Below are 13256 nucleotides of genomic sequence, written 5' to 3'. Positions count from 1 at the left end.
AAGTATAGATAAATAATTTGTCAAGAAATAAACAATTAAAAAGTCTATCTAACTAGACATAACAAAGACATGAAATCCACTATTTATCAGAATAAAATCCACTATGTATCAGAACAAAATAATTATTCTCTTTAGGAATGCTCAAGTGATACTTTAGATAAATAAAAATCTTGAATTATTATTTAAATGATTAATGCATTTAATTACAAAGTAGGGTTGGGAAAATAGCATTGAACTAAACATTTGCTTTTCAGTCTACTTTTGTCAAATGACTCTAATTATGTTTCTTTAAGCATTAGAAGTCCATAATATTTATAGTTTCCAACTATGGTATTTGACAAAGAAAATGGAGGATTGGGGACACTGCAATGCAACAGAGAGTTAGTGAAGCATCTGGACTACAAAACAGACAGATTGCAGGACATTCTCATGGTTTTCTTGAGGATGACACACTCATAAATCAGCTACTTTAATAATTTGAAATGTCCACTTTTTAAACTTTGTCTATTAGAATTTATCTATTTGTACTTGCAATCCACAAGTTAAAAGTATGATTTTTTATATCATTGGCATAGTGAAAAACAAAAAACAAAACAAAATTTCCCAAACCACAAGGAATTTTTCTAGTAAGTGGATGAATGTATCTATAGTATTTGTTGATCAACTTTCTAAAAAATGCTTCTAGAAATTATCTAAAGTGTTCATTTTCTTTCAGATGCTTGAGAAGCACATCCATAGTGTTCTATAACAGTATAAAACTATTTATTTAAAATGTTTAAATGTACCAATATTAATCCTGTCTTCAGAATTCCAGGTGAAGAATGGCGACATGATTTCTGTTTCTTTTGCTCATAACTGTGGAAGATCTAAGCTTTACAATTACATAAAAGTACTTCTTGTTCATTACACACTTGCAATATTTCCACTGCATTTATCATTCTGGCATCTATGTAACCTCCAACGACACAGCCATAATCCAAAAGTTCCATTAACCATTATCTCTCACATTAGCTTACCACAATCAGCACAATTTCTGAAATTAAATTTTAACACTGATTTATGTACCCAACAATAACAATTAGTCTTCTTCATCCATGATGTAAAGTCACACATCATTTGTACTTAGACTGATATAAAATATCCAGAATATGGGTGGTTGAGTATTGTTGAGGCAGGGTGAAAGTAAAGATAATTAGCCATTCGAAATCAGTGTGTACACACACACACACATGCACACATGTACCCATACACACACAGAGGAATCTTAATAAATTACCAAAAACTGTACTTTGGAAAATATAATACTATTTAAAATAAAAAATAAACTATAAAACATTTTCATAAAACTGATAGTAATTTTGGTTGTAATCAAATTAATTACAAAAATACTATATGGAAAAACAGAAATTCCTTGAGGACAAAATAATAATTTATCTATGTCTCAGACCCAATGGATTTTCACTGAGGTTTTTCTATGTGCTACAAGATCCCACTGTATGGAGAAAGTTTGTTTAAAACTAGATAGAAATAGTAGTTAATCATATTTTGCACAGCATTCTACTAATTTCCCATTTTAAACAACCTTATTATTAACCACTATGCTAGGCCCCATCAATCTATACATGGTATGCATATATAAATATACAAAAATATGAATGTAGCTTTTTAAAGATACAATATCTCTTTTTTAAATATTTCACAATAATACAAGCAATTTAGGTGCTACCCATCTCTATTTCCTTTAGAAAAGGAACGTATTTTAATCATGTCTTAATTTATACTTTTATACAGCATATAGTGTTCAAATCTGGCCTTCCTATCCAGCAATTAGCTTTTTAATAGTATTTAAGACCTAGCTAAATAGCATATAATGGCCTGCTTCAATTTTCGAGGCATTGCCATTATCTCAAATAAGTAAATAAAACACTTTAAATAACACTTCTTAAACCTTCTTATAAATATTTGGCAATAGGCCTTTAGTATTACATTCATCAACACCTGTTGGGAATATCTGTCATTTGCACTAAGACAAATTAATTCATCTTAAGATGTAATGGTTGTCATTAAATCGTCATCAATCACAGTAGCAGTAGGATGAGAAATTCTAAGAGAATGTTTTATGTGAGAGTTTCTAAATCTACACATTTCAATTTAACATGATCATAGATATATTATTCACATTTGTAATGCACACATGTAATGCAACACAGCAAACAGGAATCATCAAGATTTCACATCTTGTAAGTAAGAGAGATTAGGAGGCTCTTAAGATAGTAATTGGGGTATTTGTTTCCAGATCACATACCACTAAGATTTGGCAGAACAGTTTTCACAACATATTTCACCCAACTGTCTGATACATCCCTAAATTTCCTACCATAGACCAGATTAGGCTTTATAATCATGAGAAAAAACTAAGGTGAGTGTTAGGTAGAAAAGAAATATGCCCACGTAACCCAGTGGTGCCCAGAAAGGAGGCAAAGTTTCTTTTTTTGAATTCTAATACAGTAGTTGACATTTACTGTTTATTCCTGAATTTAGAGTATCAAGAGGAAAAGACATTACTGGGCTATCAGTGATTTAATGATCTTACCTTTTTCACAATTACTCCACTAACCTCAGAGAGAAGGCCCGAATCAAGGTTGTCCTTTCAACGTAGATGAAAAATTTAAATTATAGGTTTATTAAAAATTTGACCTTCATACAAACCATAAAATAGTTTCAAGAAAAAATATTTTGAAAAAATTAAAATACATTATCAGCATGTTCCTTACCCATAAGTGCAATTAAAATTAAAATAAAATAAGAAGAAATGAAAAAAATAAGCAATAAAATTTAATACTCTTTTTAAATACTAGTAAAACCAGTCAGTCATTAGGTTTTTTAAAATAACAAGAAACGTTGGAAAAAAAACATAATAAAACAAATAAAGAATATTTCTATTATTACATAGACATATGGATGTACGTTTTCCTTCTTTGGACACACAGTTGCTACTGGACTAGGATGCGGCAGCAAGGAGCTGGATATCTCTAAATTGAGTGTCCGGAAAGGCACTGAATCAGCAAAGATAAATTGTGGCAGGACTGCTTGGCTGTGAACTTCACTTAGGAGGTGATGAATTAAGTTCTTTCTCTAAGTGGATCCATTCGGTCATGTCTGAGCAAAAGCAGGTGCCCTCACAAAACTGTAAGTGGCTCTGAGGTCTTCCTTACAGAGTACATCTCCCCCATTCTGCTGCACTGATGACCACATTCGTATTACCTTGCTCTCCTACAACCTGAAAAGTATCTAAAGATTTATCTTCCTTAGCTATTCTGCCAACTACTATATGTTCCTCAAAAGGAACAGATTCATCTGGATGGAAAATAGCAAATAAATGGAAAGAGGCCCAACATGACAAGTTTACTAGGAACTAAAATGTCAAATATTAAAATGCACACAACTGGAAGTTATAACAGCATGGATAGAAGAGGAAAACACCACATATTTAATACAGAAGAAAACTGTTTTTTTACAAAAAGAGAGTCATGGATAGAGAGGGAGGTAAGACATATTTTCTCATTTTTGAAAGACAAAACATCTTCACATGAGCCTTCACACACACACACACACACAAAACAACAACAACAAACAAACACAAAAACAGTTATATAAATATCACCAAAAAGAATTACCTTTGGGCAATAAGAAAATATTGATTTACTGAATTAAATATTCCACCAGCACCCCACTTCAAACAACCGAAATCTCAGATAAATAATTTTATAAGTAAATTTATATTAGTACACTTAGCAAGGAAAGAACTTTATCGTGACTGTCTGCATATTAGAATTAGAAAATAATAATATATACCATGTTTACAATATGGTCTTATGTTTGGTATTATTAAAAGTTACCCTTCTGTTTAAAGCATCTGGAATAGACAATAATTAAAGTTTTAAAATCTCTAGTCTTATCAAAGCAACTTCACACTATCAATAACATATAACAGCCTAGTACAGGGGTGGGCAAACTTTTTGACTCGAGGGCCACAATGGGTTCTTAAACTGGACCGGAGGGCTGGAACAAAAGCATGGATGGAGTGTTTGTGTGAACTAATATAAATTCAAAGTAAACATCATTACACAAAAGGGTATGGTCTTTTTATTTTTAGTTTTATTCATTTCAAACGGGCCAGATCCGGCCTGCGGGCCATAGTTTGCCCACGGCTGGCCTAGTACCATATACCAATAGGCTTGGGTAGGAGAGTAAAGAATCTCATATGTCATAAAATGTTTTCATTGTCAGAATTTTGCTAGCTTCTCAGTAAATCATTTTAAATATTGCATGTAATGTTTTCTTCTGCCCTCTCCAGTGGGCCCAACTGCTGTGAAAGTCCATTTTAACAGAAAGAGCCTGCCTAACCAGAGAAAAAGTATTTTTTTCAGTTGCAGAGAAACAAGCACAAATAACACAGTTACATAAGTATGTGTAAAGTGTGGTTTGGCCAGAGCAAATGGAATATACGCAACATTCTTCTCACCACATCCCCATCTCCATCGTCATCATCATCACTGTCACTGTCATTGTCATCATCATCATTATCATGATGTCACCTTCACCAAACACATCACTGCAACATTGGGACCATTTTCTCTTCCTCCCTCTCCCTCTCTCTTAGACTTTCTTACCTCTCTCCCTCCTGGTACTGCCTCCAGTCTTTTCAGGTTCAAACCCTGAAAGAAAACAAAATAAAAATAATATATTATTGTTGGCAAAAAAGTTATATAATAATTAGTTCTAGTGCCAAACTTTTGAAGTAAAAGAAATAACTCACTCAACAAAGAAGATCTGAGTATAGATGAGTATCTCACACATATGCCAATATCTGTACCTGCATAAGTCTTCAAAGGTGGTACCAATGAACTAGTATTTCCTGCTAAATCTTAAGATCAGTAGTAAAAGCGCAATATAAGCATTTATTTCAGTAATGATTGCTCGTGCCTTGCTGAGATGACAATCTAAAAGCTGCTGTTTAAACTGAAGCGGTGCATGTAGCACATGCTATGATAGTAAGAGCTCTTACTCTATGCACTGGGTCTGGCACATTTGGCACACGAGTAAGAAAGCTAAAAGCAGCAGCAGCCCTGGCAGCACTGGTCATCACCGAGGAAACATTCAGGATATTATCTCCTGGCAAAGGACCTGTCTCCCTCTTCTGTTATCATACCTGCTTTCTATGCTAAGAATTCCCAGTGAACATGATGCTTCATTTAAATGGAAGAAGAGTTCATCTTTTTCTCAGCAAGCCTATCGTAAACAGTGCTTATGGCACAAGAAAGAGTCTCTCTCTCTCTCTCTCTCTCTCTCTCTCTCTCTCTCCCTCTCAATTGCTATTCAAACAAAACTCTCAGGAAACACCAATACAGATCTCTAGAGCTTCTTCTCTGTGTATTTCCCGCTACGTGTTTCTGTGATCTCACCCACAAATTCTAGCTGCCTTGGTCTCTCTAAACTCAGAGCTTTGTCTCCTCAACTACAGATTTAAAGACTCCAATGTTCTGTTTGGACTGTTCCTCTGTGCGCCGTGATCCGAAACCTGTCTCCAGGTAGAAACCCAGGTACTGTAAGGCTCTCTTTCTCTTTTCTCAAGCGTTATGCACCTTCTTGTGTGCTTTTTAATGCGTGCTTTTTAATGATAATTGTTTCGTATGTTTTGTCCAGTTTTCTAATCGTTACAGACGGCAAGTCTTATAGATAGTGCCCCTTCATCAATAGAAGCAGAAGTCAAAGTAAGTACTTTACGTGTATTTTTTTTCCAAAGGAGAAAATTAAAGCTTATAAAATTTAAATTATGTCAGCTGAGTGCCAGAACTAGTAAGTACAAAAGCAAAATTTAAACAATATCTTAAAAGCCTGGAAACCAAGCTCATTCACTCATCCTTAGCCAGGGTTCTTTAAATTCATAGCAGTGGAAATGTTATGTGCGATTTATACTTATGGACACAAATTAATGATAACACGAAACTTATGAATAAGTCAGGATGTTTCTTCAAGGAAATAGTGATTAAGCCGGGTGTCAGGACTTTGAGGGGCAAAAAAGCATACCCACTCGGATGAAGAGGGGCTGAAAGGTAAGCTTGCCAGGGTAATATATTGTATGAATTATATACAGAGTTTGGTTATAATTTGGGCACTAAATTATTGAAAAACCAATCTTTAAGTTGAAGAGCTGAGTCAGAGAATCTGATGAGAGAAATTTGGGAGCCATGTGGGCAAAGAATAATGACCTAAGAGGATTCCCCATATGCTAACAGAGCCTCAGGCAAGAATTTATCTCAATGGAGAAGTCAAATGATCTAGGATGTAATGAGATTCACTAAGAAGTACTGAGGTGTGACCTGGAAGATGTGAAACCCTAACCGATGGCAGAAATTACTCTGAACATTAGAGTAAGACTAAGCTTCTAGTTGGAAGGTCAGCTGGCTTGAGTGGGGAAAGCTGAAGGGGGAAGTACAATCTGTGACTTAGAGTTTCTACTAGGAAAACAACAGCTCTCATGATTTTTGGTGTCTCTTACAGATAGTAATTTGGTTAACTTGCTTTGGAAGATTAGACCATCACATCAACCCAATTAACTAAGCAATAACAGTTTAGACAAGGAGTATTTTCAAAAGAAATATTCATCTCAAAGGAACCCAATCTTTTCCTTGTGTTAATTTATATATGTGCCACACAATTTTCACATTTTTGAAATGAAAAAAATTGGTGTTTTAATATTTTGTGTAATATCCACTAAAATAAGTATTGAAATAATTCTGAAGAAAATGATTGTATAATTATATTCAGTGAGACAATCTGATTCTCAGATGACTTGAAGTTGACAAGAACAGTGAAATTATTTATTCTATATAATAAAAGGCTAATATGCAAATCAACCGAACAGGGGAATGACTGGTCACTATGGCATGCACTGACCACCAGGGGGAAGATGATTAAGTCAGGAACTGCCCCTTGGTGGTCAGTGTGCTCCCACAGGGGGAGTGTCACTTAGCCAGAAGCTGGGCTCATGGCTGGTGAGCACAGAAGCGTTGGCGGGAGCCTCTCTTGCCTCTGGGGCATCACTAAGGCTGTCCGACTGCCACAGGGAGCAGGCCTAAGCTGTCAGTCAGACATCCCCTGAAGGCTCCCAGACTGTGAGAGGGCACAGGCCAGGCTGAGGGACAGCCCCCCCCCTCCCCGCCCCCGCCGAGTGCAGGAATTTCATGTACCGGGCCTCTAGTGGATATATAAATATGTATGTATACTGGTTGACTATTAAAATTAAGGCTTACAAAATTTTAACTGATATAAAATCCCACTTCATTATTTTTAAATATTTAAGAATACAATATTTATCTAGCAAGTCTTGAGAAAATCATGTTTAAAACTACTCTGGAGGATATGGTGGAGGAAAATGTATTTTCCTTGCTATACATATTTTCTCACTAGAGAATATAAATGGTTTGTGTGGAATGAAATTAAGCACATGGGACCAAACAAAAATGCTATAATTTGTAGGTGAAAAAAATTACACCAAAGCAAATGTTCTACAGTGTGCTAAATTAAAATGGTTGAATAAGGCATAAGGGGGGAAAGCTATCAACTGGGGGAAAAAAAAAAGAATGATCTGCCATGACTCTCTTGCAGTACAGCATTCAGGCATGTATGTGAACACCCCTGATAACTAGGCCAGGGTATGAGATCATGTCTGTGTAAAGTATGTATGATGTAAAATATTCTCTTTTGTAATTACTACAATCTCTATCTTGCCAGATTGCTGTCATGCCATAAAGATTTCCCCTGCTTCCTTGTAAACCAAAAGTCAGAAACATAGTATCCAATGCCTCTAGATTTGGTTGGTTTACTTGTCCAATATGAAAAACCTTAGAATGAATAGATGGAATAGATATTTCATTTCCAGTACTGTGGAGATTTCATTGTGATAATTTCTCTTAACTGTAGAAGGTAGTCATGATTTAACTGGCTAAAACCAAAATTTCACTCTGGGATGTTTTACATTCAGCCTTAGCTATGGAGGCATAAGAAAAAACTAGAAGGAACTTTAAATAATTTGTAGTTCGACCTCTTACGCTGACTGATGTGGGGCTTACATCAGGAACTGAACTTACAAATGGTAGATTAGGGGATCGAACTCTGATCAGTGAGTCTTCAATTCAAGACTATCTTTCTTTTATCAAATTGTTTTAGTCGTTCTGTTATAAACCATTGTCTTACAAGCTACATAACTTTTGGCGTATTCCTTAACCATTTTATGCCCCAGGTTTCTTACCTGTAGAATTGAGATAATCCACTAAGTGGGAGAATCTATATAAAACACAGCTCAGTGCCTAGTTCAGAGTTAATCCAAATATGTACCAAATTTTATTGGTAGCTTAAGGTGTTGCTGCTTTTGTGATATTATTTTTTTTTAAAAAAAGACTAATTATTACAACAGTTATAAAAATAACTAGTATTTTTGGGGTGTTCTCTATGTGTTAAGTACATCTCCAAGTGTTTTACCTGGATTAATTCAATTCTTACAATAATCTTATTACATATTAAAATCAAATAGTTCTTCCCACACTGAGCTGAAATGAAAATTATCTTTTAATTGTTCTGCTCTATCTGTTTTTGAACCTATTTCTTTAGGCAAATTAAGACATGCCATCTTAGTTCTTGCTGTTGTAAGATCATTTTGTGGCTCCAGTCTAGGGCCCAAAAGAATGACTAGAGTATAAAACGCTTCTGCTTCTTACTACTACATTTCGACTTAAACAGGGGTGTCATTTGGAGGAGAAACGATGAGGGCAGTGTTCAGCTCTAGACTTTGGTTTAACTATCAGGAAAATGATGTGGGAGTGGGAGGATATAGAGATAAATATTTAAAATTTAATATCTGTGGTATGTTTTAACTTAAAAACATACAGACTGGTTCTCTTACTGGTCTTTTCTATCTTGGATGGCTTCTCAGTGAGACTGATGAAACTACTCAAGAAGTTAAAAAAATTCCAACAAGGTTAAACACAGTTTGATACACCCATTGTCAACCTTACTCGGTTCCTAAATTCTGGTTTTCTTACCTGGGATATCTATTTTTGCATCTACCATCTTGCTGCACAGACTTTAAATTCAGTGTCAAGTTTCTATTACATTTTGCTGATAAAAAATATTTAGCTGTATACAGTATTTATATTTCTAACATCAGCCTTACTTAGGATTTTTTTGTGAGTTAGCATAAGATTTGTGACCAGACATAGGTTTTAGAAAATAGACTTAGAAATTCAGAAACTCCACAGCTGCTAAACCTACCTAAAAACTATAATAATTCACTATTACTTATAATTTCTAGTTTACCTTTAAAGTTAAACATAGTTTAAATATTTTTGAGGGTCCTTTATCTCTTTTTTAGTCATTATATTGGAAAATATTTTATTTTCTTATATTATGTTGAAATAATGTCACAGAGAGATCTGTAGTGTACCTGTTTGAAAATTGTAGAGTTCATCAAGATCTAGGCTAAAATCTATCAAAGACAAAAAACAAACACACAAACAAACAAAAAACAGCCAAATGAAAAAATTTACCAAACTTTGTTTTCAAAGTTAGTTATTCTAATCATCTTTGAACCTCTATACCATGATATCTGTAATGTATTCACTTGGAGTTTTGAAATGCTCTTTATCTCCCTTTTCAAAAACCAAAATATGTCATTATTTTTAGATACTTTCATGGTGAAATTTCTAAAAGTTCTTGCATTTTAAAAATGAAAAAATTATGCCACATTTCCTAAGTAATATCATAACTACACCATGGGATACATTTTTTTTAGTTCTGAACATTCCTTTTATTTATTTTTTAATTAAATCTTTATTGTTGAAAGTATTACATATGTTCCCTTTTTTCTCCAATGACCTCTTCTAGCCCACCACTGTCCCCGCCCCAATCCTTTACCCCCTATTGTCCATGTCCATGGGTTATGCATATAGCATACAAGTTCTTTGGTTGATCTCTTCCCACCCACCCACCCCCTCCACCTAAATGTACACAAATGCATATAATAAAAATAGTGTACAATTGTTGATTTGTTACTAGATGATAGGCACTATGCTAAGCCCTTTACACGCTTATTTTTTATCCCTCACAATTACACAGTGTTGTATTGATGCCTATTTTTGTCACAGTAATTGAGGCAAAGAGAGGTTAATTAACTTGCTCAAGTAGACACAGCTAGAAGAAGGTAGAGTTGAGTATTGAATCCAGAATATCTGATTACAGAACTTCTTTTGCAGCCACTACACACATTACCTCCAAAAGTAACTATTACTTTGTTTCATTTGTATTGAGATGACTATCTAATATGAACTAGATTAATGTGTCTAATAAATTAATAATTGAGTAACCTATTAGATGAGAAAGCCTATTTCCAGCATTCTATTAGAGTTCACCTAAACCATATCATTTTTACTGAAGAAGTAAAGGTGAATTAAATTCTTACTTTTGAATTCATTTAAGCTTTGGAAATAAATGTGGAGAAAAATAAATAGGATTGGATTCCAGAGTTCCTGATTTATTGGGAAAAATATATAATTCAAATGAAATATTTCCCATGGCATACAAAGATTAAAAGAAAATTAATGTAAGACTATAGGCACAAATGCATTTCATAGAGTTTGTCTGTGATTATTGTCACTCTAGGCTAACTAAGTATTAATCAAGTAGAGCACTTCCATGCCTCCAGTTCTCTAGCAGTTCTCATCATGGTGAACTGTGTAAATTAAACTCCTGTTCCAAGGACTCGGGTTCTCATATTTTATGAGCTTTGGTACGATGGAGTTCACCTTAAAACTGGAGTATTTCCCGTGTTTCTAAGGCTCATAGCTGCGAGGTCATTTGTGACGAAGTTGTCAATCCATTTCAGACATGAGACTAATCAACAACACAGCACTTCTACTAAGACTTTATATAATATTATTTTTGACAACCTGTACTTATTAATCTAATTCTTACATAGAAAGTTACAGACACAGTTTCAGAAGACAAGTAACCTTAACTATGTCAATAAAAGGTATATTGCTTTAGAATTCTCTCATGGTGGCAAACATCAGTCCAATGATAAATTTAAACAAACATGACAGGCATAGTACCTACTGTATGGATTGTGGCATCGTGAAATATTTGAAAAAGTGTTCCTTAGTTACATTAGGCTAATTAAATCATTAATCTGTCTAGTACTGCTGTCTCTTATAGTCTTACCATGAAGTCTCAAAATAAAAAATACACTAAACTAGTTCAAGAGAGAAGATTAATAACTAGAATGTGGTTATCTATCAATCAATCTGTCTGTCTGCCTATAACTTCAACCCCATATCTTTCTATAAACTCCACCCTCAACATCCATTACAAAATCTGGCTCTCTTGTGAGTCCATGGACATGTGAGGCATTCTTCCACCATAGGCTTTGGATGAGGTGCTAACCCCAGCTGGACTCTCATCACCTAGATATCCGCATGACCAACTCCAACAGCTCCTCAAGTTTTTGCCTACTTATCTACTCAGTGAGGTCTACTTCTATCACCTCTTTAATGGCATAGTCTACTTCATCTCTAGGGACACTTAAAACCTTTTAGCATACTGTATAAATGTGCTATTATTGTGTATTATCTATCTTTCCATACTTGGACTTACGTGCCACAAAGACAAGGGTCTCTGCTGAATTATCCCAATTGTCCCAGTGCTGCCTGGAGCATGGTAAAAGTTAAATCAGTATTTAAATGTTTCTTTGATGAATGGAATATTTACTTTCCTTTTTTTCTGGTATTAATTTTATACTATTTTCTGTATACCTTTAAGTATATAAGGGTTTATTTCCACAGGCTTCAGAAAATAGGTAGTAGTCAAAGGAGAATCTCTCTTTCCGCCAAAAGAAAGTTGCACACTTTGGTATGTGTTTGTCCTAGAGGGGAAAACTGAAGTTTCCATTAGCAATGCTGTGCAAGATTGTTACATAAGACCTAACACCAGCCCGCAGTGGAGGTCTTAGGCCTTTGTTTAGGGGCCCAGACAGAACCCAAAAGCTGATGAGTATAACTGGAGCAAAGGAGACAGTGAGGATGGGTAACAGGCACCAAGCATGGAGACGGAATGCCAGATTACTTGGAATGGGGTGGGGGTTTTTTTGTTTTGTTTTGTTTTTGTTTTTGTTTTTGTTTTTCCTTTTTAAGTCATCTTTGTGGGAAGGTGCTGGACAGGAATCCCAGAGAAAGAAAGCATCCAAGATTCCTTTAGCTGGCTTGGGTGCAGGGCACTGCTACAGCAGCTGGCACAGGAGAATCTACTATGTCAGGTTCAGGCGGAGCCAGGATGAATGCCGAATTAAAGGGGTACTTAGAGGAAACAGTTTGGCTTGGAATGCTAGATGGCCAAGTGTCAGCCTTTGGTTCAGTGCAGCCCTGGCCTCACTTGTCAACGGTGAAAAATTCGTCTCTTTAGAAGAACGAGCTGGAATCACACCAGCTTCTGCCACCTTCGTGCACATTGCCTGGAAAAGATTAATTTGTGTGAACTTTCTGAGATGTTAATTTCTGGGGACTGTTTTGTTCTTCCCAGAAGGCTGCTTGCTGGTGGAATAATTCCCATGGGCTGAAAGCTAGAACACACCAGTCCTGGTTGGCAGTTCCTTAGGAACGGATTGGCGCGAGATTGAGCTTGGAGGAAAAAGCTGCATTTTCCTGTAGATCAGCGGTTCTCAACCTGTGGGTCGCGACCCCTTTGGGGGTCAAACGACCCTTTCACAGGGGTCACCTAAGACTATCGGAAAACACATATATAATTACATATTGTTTTTCTGATTAATCACTATGCTTTAATTATGTTCAATTTGTAACAATGAAAATACATCCTGTATATCAGATATTTACATTACAATTCATAACAGTAGCAAAATTATAGTTATGAAGTAGCAACAAAAATAATTTTATGGTTGGGAGTCACCACAAGATGAGGAACTGTATTAAAGGGTCACGGCATTAGGAGGGTTGAGAACCACTGCTGTAGATGATGAACTGACCTGCTATCCTACACCAACCTCGGTCTGAGGTATGCTTCAGCGAAGGCAGGCAGCTGTGTTTCTCAAAACAGAGAAGCAGTTTGAAGAGCAAAAAGGTAGAGGGAATCTAGAAAAAATCTTCCCTGATAAAGAGTCATCCTAAGGCAGTGGTTCTCAACCTTGGCTG

The sequence above is a fragment of the Myotis davidii genome, unplaced genomic scaffold, assembly GCF_000327345.1.
Source record: "Myotis davidii unplaced genomic scaffold, ASM32734v1 scaffold103, whole genome shotgun sequence".
In the NCBI taxonomy this organism is placed as follows: Eukaryota; Metazoa; Chordata; class Mammalia; order Chiroptera; family Vespertilionidae; genus Myotis; species Myotis davidii.
Note: the sequence above shows the minus strand (reverse complement) of the source record.